The following is a 16,602-nucleotide window of genomic DNA, read 5'->3' as shown; positions in this document are numbered from 1 at the left end:
CCGAAGCGGATGACACTGAGGCCACCTCACCTTATCGAAAAACAATATTAAAAAAATCCTTCAAATGTTGGTCTTTCTTTAAAAAAAGACAAGCAGAAGCACTTTACACGGTTTCGCTATAACGAAATTCGATTATACAAATACAAACACAAAGGCTACAACAGGCAAATCGCCCGACGAGGTGGCTGGAAAAAGATGCCCATAAAAAAATAAGGATGTCGAATATAACTATAAAATACAGCAACCAATATAAAAGCATATACACGAAAAAAATAAATAATAATAATAACTATATATAATATATACTGCTTATAAAAAAAGCGATTACGTGCGCGGTTGTCTTATCTAAGTACGTACTTCTTTTTAAACTTATCAATTGTGTTAGAATTCGCGATCATCTATAGCTCGTGACGTCACTGAAGGTCATCTCACCTTTAGCCATTGGATATAGCAGGCCGACGCATGCGTCATCTTTCCCCCTTTTTTGTAGTGTATCCATTGGCTATAGGTGAAATAACCTTCTTAGTGACATCACGAGCTTCGCGCGGTAACCTTCATAGTGGAAGACGAGCATCTTATCACTGCGCTTGATAAACGATACTGGTGTCCACTTTTCAAAACAGTCGATTGACGGTATATTAATAACTCGCGTGCCACCCTACAATCCCGTTGAAAATTTTAAACACTTCGATCATATCCCCCCGACACCTACGTTCCTCCAATGTAAACATATTCAAGAAATCAAGTCTTTCTTCGTAGCACAAATCTTGTGTGCCAACAATAGCACGCGTAGCTCTTCTCTGCACCACCTCAACTCAAGTATGGTCTCCAAAACTTTACGGCATGCTATTACGGCATCCGGAAACTCCACTTTCGAGGCACGGATATTCGAGAGTACGGTATTTAAAAGTATCCGTCCAAACTGGTGAAGTATACGTGACGAAACTTCTTGTGGAAAGTTTTGATTTCTTATTTTAAACTTGATGATTCATTGTAGGAGTTTCCATGCACTTTTTTTAGGGGGGGGGGGGGAAGTCGAAATATTTTTCAAGCACTTATACTATTCTTTTGATTCTTTTAGTCTCATTACGAATTCCGATGCCGAACGAATCTTAATTGCTTTGGTGTTTCGGTTCACGTTAGAGTAATAGATCCCCCTTTTTTTAAACCAGAATAAAATATCGACGTTTCGACATACTTCTCCAAGTATTTAAATTTTTCAGGAACCAATTAATATAAGCAGCAAGCACTAAAGAAAAAAAAAAGTCGATACATCGGTTATTCGTAACGTGGGAAGGAATGCTTCCGTGATTACATGTAACACTCGAATGAAGGCTTATTACCTAACGTTTGAAGAGAGAGATATATTAGAAAAAAATAATAATAATACAAGTAGGGCTGTGTGGAAGTGGTATTGGTGGATCTGGCAAATATATAGTCGACGATTTATCGAGTTTTACTTTTTCGTGACTCTCATACCGAGAAGAGGTTTGAGACTTTTCACTCCTATATAAGGCTCTGTACTTGATTTTTATGAAATACGCTAAACTTAGTAGGCGCAACGGAAATAAACCATATGTCCTCCATGGATATAGAAAAAAAATTCTAGTCAATATCATCATTTATGAAAACTTAAAATCCTTATTCAGTCACAGTTCTGAAATTTCAAACGTTTACATTGTATATTCATTATACATGCTAATTAGCATAGAAGCTTTCATTAGCCATATAGAAGTCTTCTTATATTTTATTTTTCATTTTATTACTCATATCGATAATTTCTGACTTGAAAATTAAATTGTTTCAAATATATTTCACTTCTACTAATTACTTTTTTTAAAGGGATAGGGATTGCAGGGATTCATTAAAAATATTATTTGACTGTTGATTTATTTCAAATTTAGCGCACATATAATTATATATTTATAATTGTATTTAATTGTATAGGCTATCCTATGCCGGTACAAATTTTCTCTTACGTATCTCTTACGTATTTGTATATCTCATACGTGTGGTATACATATTTGTTATGGACATCTTTTTCTCAGCCACCACGTTGGGCATTTTGCCTCTAAAAATATGGCAAAATTAAAAATTGTCTCAACTCCTTCTTTCTCTCAGTTGAACAGGTACTTACCATGCATACACCTTACATTATATAATTTCATCAAATTCTACATGTACAATAATCAATAGATCAAGTCAAAGCCTTGTATTCGTATTTGTATATGGCAAGAAAGTAAGCTTCAAAAAGTATGACATTTTGAATAGGGTTTAGTGATCTCTGCTGTGCTGCTTAAAGAGTTAAACCAGTGGTTCCCAAGCTTTTCGAAGCGCGACCCTCTTTTGAAAAAAATTCCATCAGTGACCGCTTACATGAGGTGACCATATGTCCACGTTTTCCGGGACATGCCTGAGTTTTGTTGATAAATGTGCTTTATATATAATTTCCGCTAGCGTAATCAATGATGAATGAAATCAAATTGTTTTTCAATATTTTGTTTGCAGAACTGTTTTATTATGAAAAATTTCAATATTATTTTTCAATTACAGTAGTGTTTTCGATTATAGCGAGAGCCAGGTGTACTTCCCAAAATAATTTTGACCCCCCCCCCCTCCGCTATTTTTGAGCTTTCCCAATATTTCCAACGATTTCACCTCATCGAATAAGCTTCATAAACGACACACTACCGTTATTAATTGTTGATAATTTAAAATTTATACATTCGCGTATTACTTATATCACACACATTCTGTTTTTAATTTTTTAAATTGTTATAAAAAATATTGACTTGATCTATTGATTATTGTACATGTAGAATTTGATGAGATTATATAATGTAATTTATGTATGGTAAGTAGCTGTTCAACTGAGAGAAAGAAGGAGTTGAGACAATTTTTAATTTTGTCATATTTTTACTTACGTTGCGAAAAACAAAAATAAATTTCCAATAATAATTAAAAAATAATACCTTTCAACTGGGAACTATTAACACTCGCAGCCTAAAAAATGAAACAGATTTTCTTGAATCATTCCTACCCATCCATAATCCCCATTTTCTTGGAGTTACAGAATCATGGCTGCATAATACAATCTCTAATTCTGAAATTTTACCGCCTGAATACAATGCTTTTTCGAAAACACAGAAACTCTCGGGGGGGGGGGGGAGTCTTACTTATTTTCAAAAATTCTATCCCTTTAGCTGAAATTCTATTAGATTCCGACCTCGAAATTGTTGGAGCCGAATGGCTTAAACCCAACTGTTCCCCCCACTTGCCAACTTTCCTATTTCCCTCCCTTTCCAGACTTCCACCTTTTTGAACAACTAGAAATTATTCTTGAAAAGTTTTCCAATACACATTCTATTATTATCTCCGGAGACTGGAATCTTCCTGGTATTGACTGGAAAAATATGGAATCCCTGTGCCTGTCCGGCAATCACAGAATTAATAACAAAGTTTTAGATATCTCTTCCCCTTAGGAGGTTCAATTTGGTTCAATCCATTTTAGAACCCACAAGAACCACCTTTTACTCCAGCTCTTCCTTAGACCTTATCGTTACCTCCAATAAAATTTCAATCCTTTCTACTTCCATCTTCGAGGGTTGCTCCGACCATAAAATCCCAGTCGTTAACTTTTCCCTCCTTCATTCTATCCCATCCTACAAACTCGCCCCTAAACGTAATTTCAACAAAGCAAATTATCCACTTATGCAAAATATTCTTCGCTCTCACTTCAATGATTTCCTATATCCATAACTTCTAACAATATATATTCATACCCTCTGGGCCTCTTTTAAATGTATTATACACAAATGCTTAGCTACAGTTCCAATTAAAAAGTTTCTTCTAAGTATTTTCTTAATCCGTGGATCACCAGAGATATTATTCATCTAAATAGGAAAATCCGCCGTATCGCTTTCAAATATAAAACCAACAAATCCAATTCACTCAATTCCGTAATTTCACCCTCCACCTCAGAAATCTCATTTCCGCCCAAAAGACCAAATACCTCTCTCGTTCTCTACCCGATTACTTAAAAACTAATCCAACAAAATTCTGGAGTTACCTTAGACCTAAATCTTGGTCCCGCTTCCCTCAGAAGTTCAAATAAACATACATCTTCTCCTACAGAGATAGCTGTCGAATTCAATTTAGCGTTCTGTTCGGTTTTCTCAATAGACCCGTCTCCTCCCCAATACTCTTTTTTGATTCTATCCACAACTCACCCCCAATATCTTTCTCCAAACAGGGTATCCTAAAATTATTGAAAAAACTGAAATCCTATTCTGTTGGCCACGATGACATCCCAAATTCCATTCTTAAATTCTGTGCTGAAGACGTCTCCGACTATCTTTTAATCCTGCTCAATGCTTCACTAAATACTGCTAACGACTGGAAAATCAATAAAATTATTCCTATCCACAAATTTGGTCCACTTTCCAATCCCCTTAATTTTAGGCCAATAGCAATCCCCTCCTCCTGCTGTAAAATCTTCGAACATATTGTAGCAAAAGAAATCCGTATCCACTTGGACTCCGTCAACTTTTTTTCCCCCAACCAACGCGGCTTTAGACAATGTCTCTCTACTACCTCTCAATTGGCCCTCTTCATCCACAACCTCTCGGGTGCCATTGATAAAAACCTACAAACTGATATAGTTTTCCTAGATTTCTCTAAAGGGTTTGATAAAGTTCCCCATGATAAACTTCTCCTTAAACTCTCATACCTTGGTCTCAACGTACAATTACTTAATTGGGTGAAGGCTTTCTTAAAACATCGTAAACAGTTTGTCCATTTTAATGATAATAACTCCCCATCCGCCCCCGTAAAGTCTGAGACCCCTCAAGGATCGGTCCTCTCCCCGTTACTTTCCTTAATTTACATCAATGACCTCCCAGAATCCTTCAACTGCACCATTAGATTATTTGCTGATGACTGTATAATTTACCGTATCATTCACCATGAATCTGATCAAGAACTTCTCCGACATGGCTTCCATCGCGGACTGGTGTTCTTTATGGCAAATGCCAATCAATATCTCAAAAACGACTCACAAAGCTACTCGTAAATTACTTCCTCTGGAATGCTCTTATTGCATCAATAATTTAATTTTATCTTAAGTTTTTCTAATTAAATAGCTCGGTGTCATAATCTCAGGTAACCTACATTGGAATAAGCATGTTGACTACGTTTACCAGAAGTGTCTAAACAAACTTTTCTTCCTCCGCCGCAACCTTAAACACTCCACTCGGGATATATCAGACTACTCGGTTACCCAAACTTATATCTCCCCCATTCTTTCCTACGCCACTGAAATCTGGGACCCCTACACCTCCAGTAATATAGACAAACTCGAATCAATCCAAAATAAATCCACCCGATTTGCTCACGACTGCTGGTCATCTTTCGTTTCCATGTCCGAACTTAAAAACGAACCTCATCTCCTCCCTCTCTCTCCTCTTCGTCTCATTTCTCGATTAACATTGTAATATGAAATTTTCCATATTTCCAACATAGATACTTCTGGTATCTTAGCCAAACCGTCCTACATCTCTAGAAGACTCGACCATTCCCTTAAAATAAAAACTATTTTTGCTTCCACTGACTGCTTTAAATACAGCTTCTTTCCTCATACCATTGGTGAATGGAACAAACTCCCAAGCTCTATTGTCGAATCCCCACTATCACTAGTTTTTTGTCCAATATCAGACAATATCTTTGTCATTTTCAATCGCATCCTCTTGTATAGGCCCCAGGGCCAACAATATTGTATAAATAAATCAATCAATACGGATATTTTCATTTTACAGAATTTCTCGCAACCTTCCTGCGTGGTTGCGACCCTCACTTTGGGAACCACTGAGTTAAACACAAGTCCAGTTTCCTGTTTTAAATTTAAAGTTTAAATATTTAAATTTAATTTTTTTAATATTTTTAAGTGATCTAAAATAATTTAAAAACACTAATATTTGTTCTAATTTTTCCCCCAGCCATTTAAGCTACTTTTAATTAAGAAAATACAAAGGCCATAACAGGCAAAATTCCCAACGAGGTGGCTGAAAAAAGATGCCCGTAAAAAATACGGATGTCAAATATAACTAAAATATTATTTTAATCTTTTATATTGCATTTAAATTTTTAAAATGAATATTTATATATATATATATATATATAAATATTCATTTTAAAAATTTAAATGCAATATTTTTCTGTAATCATTTTAAAGACATTATAAAACGAAAAAACGGCGTAAAAATAATTTTCTAATAAAAGTCATTATGAAAAATTTTATCAATTTGACAAAGCAACAGTTTATTTTGTTTTGATATTGTACTTTATTATTAATGATAAGCAGTAATGCTTCGAATTGAGTTGGGGGGGAGGGGAAGTGATGGCACACACAAACCTCTATTCCTCTACCTGATTGCATTTAATAATGTGCTTGCTCACTAGATGGCAGTACATAATGGCATGTTTTAAATTGCATGTAAATTGGAAATTGACTCGTGTCGTTTCAAAGTCGCCGACATGAAAAAACAGTGGGTGGGGAGGCTGAAAGTTTTCAATTGCGGCATAAAAACGGGACTCAAGTGCGTACGAAGAGAGGAGGTGGGGGGGGGGGGTTGCGTCGAAATGTATATTCGTTAATTTATGGTAGGAGCGGGGGCTTCAAATAGCCTCAGCCCCCAGGTCCGGCACCTATAGTTCGTTTGAGATATCTGAATAATGGTTACGAAATTTTAATGAAATAATAGTGCCATTATTAAAAATCTGTGTGTAGGCTTCGGAACTGAAAGTGACCGTGAAATGAAGGTATGGTTTTAAACTTAGAAATTAATTGGAAAATAATTTTAAAAATGTTAAATGACAATCAATTAAGCTGGATTTCTTCGTGAATGAAGAAATTTCCACTTGAAAAATTTTCAGTATATTATTGTATTTGTGGAGCTTATATAAAAAAAGTTGTGAATTCAGGTAGGAATACAGGGTGTCCCATAAATTCGTGAATAGTTTGATAGTTCTTAAAAATTGAGGAACTGTTATGGGTTTGCGAAAACCTTATTCTCACGAAGGGGCATAGGCGGAGATAGCCAAGAAATGCTGGGAGGTGGGGCACGGTGAGGGGGGGGGGACATGATGATGATAATTCATTATATATGTTCCTGCCAAAGCCCGAAGTTTGGCACTTCACGAAGTGGCCAGCCCAGTTCACCCTGGTGAAAAGTCCGAATTTCGGAATTTCGCCGGTACCCATATATATATCGACTTCTATACATCCCTATATATGTATCACTAAAATATCGATATTCAGATTCCTTTGATCGTCAAGTTTGTCAGCGGCGATGACCTTGAATCATAGGGATCGATATATAGGGGCCGGCTAAAGCCAGGAGAAAGCCCGAATTTCGGACATTGGCCAGGTCAACTGGGCTGGTCACTTCGCGAAGTGGCCGACTTCGGGCTTTTGGCAATAACATATACGTTAGAAAGGCGCCTTGATGATTTCGGCTATCCTTAGATCTGATTATATTTATATTGTGGTGGGGGACTCGGCATCCAAAGATTCCATGTTCCGGAATTAATAAAAATTCAGAAAATTGATAAAAATTCAGAAAATTGATAAAATTTCAGAATTCCAGAATTGATGGAAATTCAAAAAAAACTGATAAAAATTCAGAATTCCAGAATTGATGGAAATTCAAAAAAAACTGATAAAAATTCAGAATTCCAGAATTGATGGAAATTAAAAAAAACTGATAAAAATTCAGAATTCCAGAATTGATGGAAATTAAAAAAAACTGATAAAAATTAAAAAAAACTGACGAAAATTTAGAAAATTGATTGAAATTCGGAATTCCAGAATTGATGAAAATTCAGAATTCTAAAATTAATGAGAATTCAGAATTTATGAAAAACAATCCAGAATTCCATATTTGTGAAGCTCAGACAATTTATTCACTACAGAAAATGCGTTTGATATATGTAGGTATCTAATTTTTTTATTTCTATTACCGTAAATGTTTGCCCCCAAAAACGCAGGGACCGGGGCGACCGCACCTGTTGCCTAAGGGCAGCTCTGTTTTTTCTTCTTCTTTGTTTTAATTAGTTTAAATGCTTGTCGATACAGAGAGCTGCAAGAAAGGAAATCACTGTAAATATGAAAATCACAGTACTATAAAATGTAGGGTGGGCGATTAAAATAGCTCATTTCTGAATTTTCCAGTTACTGGAGTTTTCGCACAGTTTTCATTGTGATGTTGACATTGATGAATAAAACACTGTTGATGAAGTTGTGTTTTACGTCAGCCACGAATCGCCACCGGCTGAAGCTTCACGAACATTTTGGACGGAGAAGATATTACAGAAAGGTTCAAGTCCAATCACTCCTGCCAGACTGGTTTCTATCGCCCTCCATCGCAAATATTCCCACTAATTTTTTTTAGTACCAAAACATCCCCCTTCGTGAGAATAAGTTTTTCGCAAACGGTACGAATTCCTTCAATTTTTATGAATTTTTTAAATTGTTTACGAACTAATGGGACAATCTGTATAAAAATTGCATACATGAAATTGCATGTTTTTTTTTTTTTGTTTCTCGAGTTCATGAAAGATCACGAAATGTTTAGTAGATACTAATTTAATTCTTAGATTTCAATCTCAAACGTGAATCTAAAATCTTTCAGCTAGGGATTGAATGAGAGGCTCTATGGGCTTTAGGTCAATGATTACAACACAAAAGAGCTCAATTTTCTCGTCTCCGTGCTTCACAAAACTTTTCCACGTACTACACAATTTTACATGTCATTTACAATATCCAGCAATACATAAATTTTGGAGATTTTAATTAATTAATATTTATTTTGTACGTTGGATAGGGGTGATTAAACTAATTATTAATGAGTTTTTTTTTCTTTCCTTCATAATCAAAACCGTCATTGACATAATAATCAAATGTCAAAAGAAATTAGTTTTTTTAAGAGGATTCAATATGAATAAACTTTCTTTTTCTCCCAACGTGACCGTAAAACATTCGACGTAAACTGCATAAATTTGGAAGTAATTTATTATCCAAAATTAGCAATTCATTATTTTTCCAATTAATCAGTCTTTACTTATATACAATTCATTATTGAGAACAAAAAACTAGGGAACAGTATCCTTAGAGGTCAATTTCCAGCAGCAGAACCGGTTCTCAAAACAAGGGTCGCACCTTACATAATAATCCACCCCCACTCCATGTTTCATGAACGTGAAAGTAAATGAGAGAATATAAAGAACAAAGTTAAGTCGTTGCGAAGAGATATAATAATAATAATAATAATAAAAGAAAAAAGATAATTCACACGCGATTCTTTTGCAAAAAAAATAAAAATAAAAATTGAAGAAGGGTCAAAGGATATCCTTGCGCCATAAATTTACTCGCAGACCAAACTTTTTTGGTCAAACAATAAGCTGACCTCAAAGTAAAATGCAAAAGACTAACTAAGAAAAAAGTAGCGGTTATTTTCTATAGCAGTAATTTGTTGACTTCGATTTTAGCAGAGAGTGTTGTAGCACGATTTCTGAACTATGCGGTTGGAATTTAGAATTTTTGACTGAGAGTATTTTTCTTGAACTCCTAATCCATAAGATTGAGGTAAAGAAACCTTGGGCGTGACTGGAACGAAAAATTTAATGAAAATCTCCCTCCTTCAACCCAACATGTGTTAAAAACCTTTGGTTTTTTTTTTTCCTCCCTCAACTACACGGTGCATTACTATATATCCACGGCATCGATATTGCTGAATATAAAAGTGATTTCTCTGTGTTTCTATTATACACTAGCGGTTACCCACGGCTTCACTCGCGTGGATTTCGTAATCGGAAAATTCCCCCTTATGATCCCCTCATGTGTTGAATTTTGAAAAATTCCTTCTCTTAGTGAGTCTTTACATTATGGAATTAAAGTACTGAAAAAATTTCATATGTGTAGCTTCAGCGGTTTCATCAGCTTTGCGATGATTTCTCCATTTAACCTTTGAACCCCCTTCTGATCCTTTTAGGGGTTTAGTTATGAAAAATCCCTTCTTAGTCAGTCTCTACGTTATAAATTATATAAATACAAATACAAGGCCACAACAGGCAAAATGCCCAACGAGATGGCTGAGAAACTGAAAAGTACTGATCAAATTCATGTTTAAAGCTTCAGCGTTTCTTCATATAAACGTTGAGCACCCATTATGGCTCCCTTAGGTGTTGACTTTTGAAAAATCCCTTTTTGGCGCGTCTTTACATCATGAAATTAAACTACTGACCTAATTTCATATTTATTTCTTCAGCGGTTTTTTGGCTCGGCAATGATTTTTCCATATAACCTTTGAACCTTTGAAACCCCCCCCCCCCCATGACCACATTAGCGGTGGAATTTTGATAAATTCCTTCTTGATGAATGATCAAAGGTATCATGAAATAAAACTACTGGCCAAATTTCATATTTATAGCTTCAGTGGTTTCGGGTCGGTGATGATGAAAGAATCAGTCAGTCACAGTCAGGACATGTTATTTTATATGTATAGATGGTCGTGACTATGCCATAAAAATCTGTTACCTGACACCGACAGAAAATTCGAAGTTTGAAAAAATCGTTTAAAGTTACACTTTAAACACTTTACCCTCTATGGTTCACCCCTATAAAAACGTATTGAAAATTAAAAAAAGAAGGTACGAATATAAATGGATGGTGTTAGCATGTTTTTAATTGAAACAACTAAATAGAATTAGAGACGATTTTTCAACTAGTTAAAATGGTTAATTAAGGGTAAAATATAGAGCTTGCATTGATTTCAATGTTATTTATAAACAGATAAAATCTTCCTTAATAAAGATGAATATATAGTTTTACCTTAAATTTTTATTTTCAATCTTCTCAATTTTGTGCGATTTTATAAATCTCTGAACGCGTAAAATTTCAGCAGCTTTAAAAAAATTACACCAACAAGGAATGAATTGTCTCTTGATAAAAAAAAGTATTGCATTTACATAGCCGTATTTTATAATGAAATTACGCTAAAGGATACACTCTTTCTAAAAAACCAAAAAATTTAGAAAAGAAGAAGGTATAATGGGTTTTTTGACCATTTATTTTTTCACCGTATATATTCAAATATGCACTGGACCATAGAGGATTAATATCCTAGTAAGTGCATGACGCAAGTTTTGTTTTGTTCGAACAGATCCAAAAATGACAAACATCTCCAGGTATGTGTACCACAATTGTTGTACTGTACCATCACGCAAAGTATTCAAAATGTAAGATGTTATCATATAAATGGGATATAGTTTTGAATTTTTCTTAGCAGGTTCCATCCGCAGATTAGCGGTAACTTCCGGATATATAACATCTTAATTGCACCAATTAAGATGTTATATAATTGCACCAATTAAGATGTTATATATCCGGAAGTTACCGCTAATCTGCGGATGGAACCTGTTAAGAAAAATGCAAAACTATATCCCATTTATATGATAACATCTTAGATTTTGAATACTCGAACAGCTGTACTGTATGAGTGCACCATAAGGCCGGTCGTCCACTGGAAGCTACTAGGAACGAAAACAAGTCGCGGAACTAATTGCGTGTATATGCAAGCCTACTATTATAATGGTCTTGTGCATACACGCGATTTGTTCCGTGACACGATTTCGCTCCTGGTAGCTTCCAGTGGACAACTGACGTAACGGTTCATCATGACGAAAACAGTGCAAATCAACGGTATTTTAAAACGATTTCAAGCGACACTATTCAATACAATACAGTGCTGTTCAGTACAAAATAAAATGAGGAAAAAATACTGTACATTATTTTTAGAATTTTAGGCAATAATGCGTTTGACCTACACGCTAATGCAATTCCTTAACTTCCGTAGACCAAAAGAATCTCTAAAAATGAAATTGATAAAACAAATAATCCGAACCATGGACGATTGGTGAAATTCATCAACAAAAACCTCGTTTTACTTCACCAAAAATACGAATCAGAAAACGAGATTTACCTTTTTAGACCCGACCATTCATTTTTTGGAATTTTCAAAATGTTTTCGCATTTTTGGTACTCAAGAAATGCATTAAAAAACATGAATTTCAACAAATCGTTATTTTTTCAAATTTCCAATTTTTTTGTGAAAAAAAAATTTACTTTTCACATTTTTCAGCCAAGATGATGTGTCAGGTATATTCATCTTCACATACAATTATTTCCAGAATTTTAATGCTATATTTGGTGTAATAAATTACATTTTTCTCGGAGATACTTTCTCCTGTGGAAACCATCTTGATTATCCCCTATATGTTCTACTCTGATCAACTGCCCTCTGATGAAAGCCCAAAAGTTAATATTCACCATATTTCTAACTCGGAACTTATACAATCCTTTAAGTTAGGGCTCAACTCCCCGAGGTCAAAAGAAAAAATTCTACAGTGAGGAAAAAGTATCCCACTCACATGGCCGCAACTAGAGGGGAGAAGGCGGGTTTGGTGCCCCGGGCACTGGACCAGAGGGGGAGAAAATTTCACCCTTCAACCTCACCTTCCATATTACAAGGGTGCACTAAAATGCGTGTTTGCTCCGGCTGACTAAGCATCTAGTCTCGGCCTTGCCCACACATTTGTGGCACAAGGGTCTGAAAGGTACGGCAAGACAAAAAAAAGAGAGACGTTTTCTTATAAAATGACTGGATCCAGATGTACAACATACCACCAAAAAAAACCACGAAAAAAATGTCACTTTCGAATATCAACCAGCATTAATACTATCATTTAGCATTGATCAGCAACACCAAAATTTGGCTGATCCCCATTTCCGCTTATTCTATAAAAACGCTAGATGTTACTGTACCTCAACGGGAAGCGGCGCTATTCTTACAACAGAGACAAAATGAAAGATTTAATAAAACAGATCTTGAAATCCTCAAAACTTAATTTGTAAAAATTTTGAAATTACGTATGTAAATTATTATTAGCCCTAGAAGAGCGGTCTAGGCAACCCGTCGATCGTGATCACCTGTGGATCACGAGGCCTATTTTGGCTGATCAGCTGAACAATTTTTTCTCACGACAAAAGGTAATAAAGCACAAATTGTAAAGATATTTGCAGTTGTATTCATAAAAGATTGGTTATTATTCTCTATGAAAGATAGAATATAAAGCAATTTTTCAGTAGATTCCTGGTGTTAATACAAAAAAAATTGGAATAGGTGAGACTCCCACCATATTCATGCTAGTCGATCTTTAGTAATCGAGTCACAAGGACATGAGGTAAATTATCCGATAAATTTAGTTGCCGCGACCCTTGCCCTAGAGCAATCAGAGACTAAAGCGAAGAATCCGCTAAACATTGATTAATGGGATGAAATATGGCGAGATCAATCAAATCATATGGACATTCGTAATGAACATGTATACTCAATATTCAACAGAGGACACCAGTGGAGAACATCGGATGGTTAGAACTTATTTTACGGGACACTGTTTAGATATCAACTGATTGCAACATTCTGCATGTAAAAAATATACAAGGTGCCGGGCAAGGTACCTAAAAATGATAGTCTATACAAGTGTTTCTCAACCTGGGGCCATATGGCCCCCTTGCGGTCCTGGGATATTTTAAGGGGGCCACGAGTGAAAATCAGATGAAGTGGGGAGTCATGACAAGTGGTGAAGGGGGCCCGCAGAGAGATATGAAGAAATCAAATTTTCAAGTAAAATATGTTGGGAAAAAACGTAGTGTGACTAAACTATCAGAATCCAGCAGGGCTGTCCATGAAGCAGGAGCCATCTAAATCTATGTGGGCATGGCTTGGGGTGCTCGTGGTGGCCCTTCATGGTCACATGGTACTATAATTTTTGAGTGTAAATATGTAAGCTGTTTCGATTACGTAAAGGGGCACCCCAGAATATCATTTTGTTCGAGGAACCATTATAGTGAGACGACCATGCATAAAACCCCCAAAAGAAGGAAGTTCATTGAACTCCCCAGCCCACGGTAAGGTGCAGACCCATAATGATGTGTCTGTCGGTAGGGGTGATTTAATGTGTAGGTTCGTTGAATCGTCCAGCATTTCGCACAGACCTATTATTCCCATATAATTTGTCCCTTAAGAAAGGGGGCAATCTCCCCTTCCCCCACTTTGATCGATCTTGTTTATAAAATTTTTGTTCATTATAAATTTAGTTTGGACTAAACTAAATTTTCAGTAAGTAGAAAGTGTTTTGCTCCTTCATGAGGGTAGGAGTCTGTACTAAGAGAATCACACGTGTTTAATATTAAAGTGCTGTGCCGTCGATAAGGTATTGCTCTCTTCAAGATTTTTATCCAAGTTTTTTTACCAAGCTCGAGCACGTGTGCAGTCAACGGCTGCCTTGAGATTCTTTCACATCAGTCACGCGCTGACTGCAAATCAGCGTGTGGATGCCACAACATAAGATCCGGTGTATGCTTTGGCTAACACCTCAAATGCTACTAAACACTTGGCAAATCGATTACCATTTAGACATCTGCAGAGCCACTAATGGTGTTAACATTGAACTTTATTAACCTGCGAATAAACTTGAGGAGTGCCCTCTTTAATGCAACTGAAATTTATAAATAATCATGGGTGTTTCTCCCACATTACATAAACCATTATTTCTGAATATCTATAGCCCCGACACGCTGGAGGAGGAAGCAATGCCGCTCCCCCCCCCCCGTTATCTCCTACCATGGCTTCACTCCAGATTATGTGTTCCTCATTTTTAACGGGTTTTTAATGATTCTTTTTTCACATTAAGAACTGAAGTACACATATGTATACCTAACTCAAATGGTCCTAGTGAAGATACCAACCCAAATCAATTAATTAATTAATTGGAAAATCTTTTAAAGGAAATTTTGGCATGCAATAAACACAAATCAATCAAAAAAAATTTAATAGTTAGTTTTGGCTCAGGGGTGTCAAGGGGATAAACATCTTCATATAGACAATCTTTATCTGCTTTGACAGGGCTCCTAGATCCAGTCCTTAAGCCACGTGATAGCTCAGTAAGGGGCCGACAAAAGCTCAGATCACAAAGATCTCTATCTGCTCATACGTTTCGATATTAGAACCCTTATTTTGAAACTGAATTTGATGGCTCACATAAAAAAAAGTGACGAGGCAATAAGTCCTATCAGAAATAAGTGACAATAACTCACCACGAAATGAAAATAACAGTGTGTAAAAAATTGAGGACTGAAATGGCACTTCGGAACTTAGCCAACTCCTCCACTGCGTTGACTGATGCAAACTTTCTAGCTGGCAATATGACCATCTATCAATATGCACAAACACACCCACGAGAAATATAGTCCGGGATTTTTTTGCATAAATTAGATCGAAATAATTCAGTCGTGCAAAATTGTTTTCTGAACATTATTCAGAGGTAGTTAAAAAGGCAAACGAATGCTCGGTTTCATTCTTACAAAGGTCTCATCGCAATTCTCCTAAAGTCATTCTTCCGCTTCTCCGAGGCTCTTAGTTCGTCCTGAACTGGAGTATGCCCTAAGGTTTTGGAGACCAATACTTTCGGACGAACATAGACTTAGTTGAGGGGGTGCAGAGAAGAGCTACGCGTGCTTTTGTTGGTACACAAGGCTTGAGCTATGAAGAGACATTTGATTTCTTGAATAAGTTTACATTAGAAGAACGCGAATGTCGGGGGAGGGAGATAAGATCGAAGTGTTTAAAATTTTCAACGGGATGTATAGAACCATGAGTTATTAATACACCGTCAATCAAATGCTTCATCAAGGGGACACCAGTATGCTTCAGTGGTGTCCACAGCAGCAGAAAGAAAAGTATCCTTTAGTAAGGGACAACTCCAGGTTGTGGTGTCGCAGGGAATTTTTTCTCTTAAGGGTTGTTAATAAATGAATAGCTTACCTCCGGGGATAGTGAATTCTAACAAAATTGACACGTTTAAATAGAAATACGATAAATATAGTGAAATAAATCAAGAAACTATCCACATACTTAGATAAGACAACCATAATCTTTTTATGGCAGTGTATTATATATTATTATTTTCGAGATAATAGTTTTATATTGGGTTTTTTTTTTTCAAACCGAGCACAACTCAGGTCTATCACCATTTATGGGCGATTTACTACCTAGTGAGTTGTGCCGGAGGTGTAACTGTGTATGTAACCTAACAGTCTGAGTGCATATGTAGTGTTGTGTTTGATTTTTCAGTGTTGCCATCTATATTTCAGAAGGGAAGTGAGCGATGTGTTATGATTGAATTACATTTGTGCTCTTTGATGGTCTGTTGCTATCTGTGGCGACACTTTTTACCGGGGAGATCGGCTCGCATTCGTTCCTTGAAGTTGGGAACCACAGAAAACCAACTTCAGCCGACCACCACTATGGCGACGGTGGGGCTCGAACCCGACGAGTCCACGAGCCCATCACTATAACCACTCGACCACCATAGCGGCTTAATTGGGTTGCTGAATATTTTAGTTACATTTAACATCCATATTTTTTATGGGCATCTTTTATCAGCCACCTCGTTAGGCAATTTGCCTGTTGTGGTCTTTGTGTTTGT

This window comes from Pholcus phalangioides, unplaced genomic scaffold, assembly GCF_987345545.1.
Source record: "Pholcus phalangioides strain wild (caught in Gottingen) unplaced genomic scaffold, Ppha-v1.0 ptg000007l_1, whole genome shotgun sequence".
NCBI classification, from domain to species: Eukaryota; Metazoa; Arthropoda; class Arachnida; order Araneae; family Pholcidae; genus Pholcus; species Pholcus phalangioides.
Note: the sequence above shows the minus strand (reverse complement) of the source record.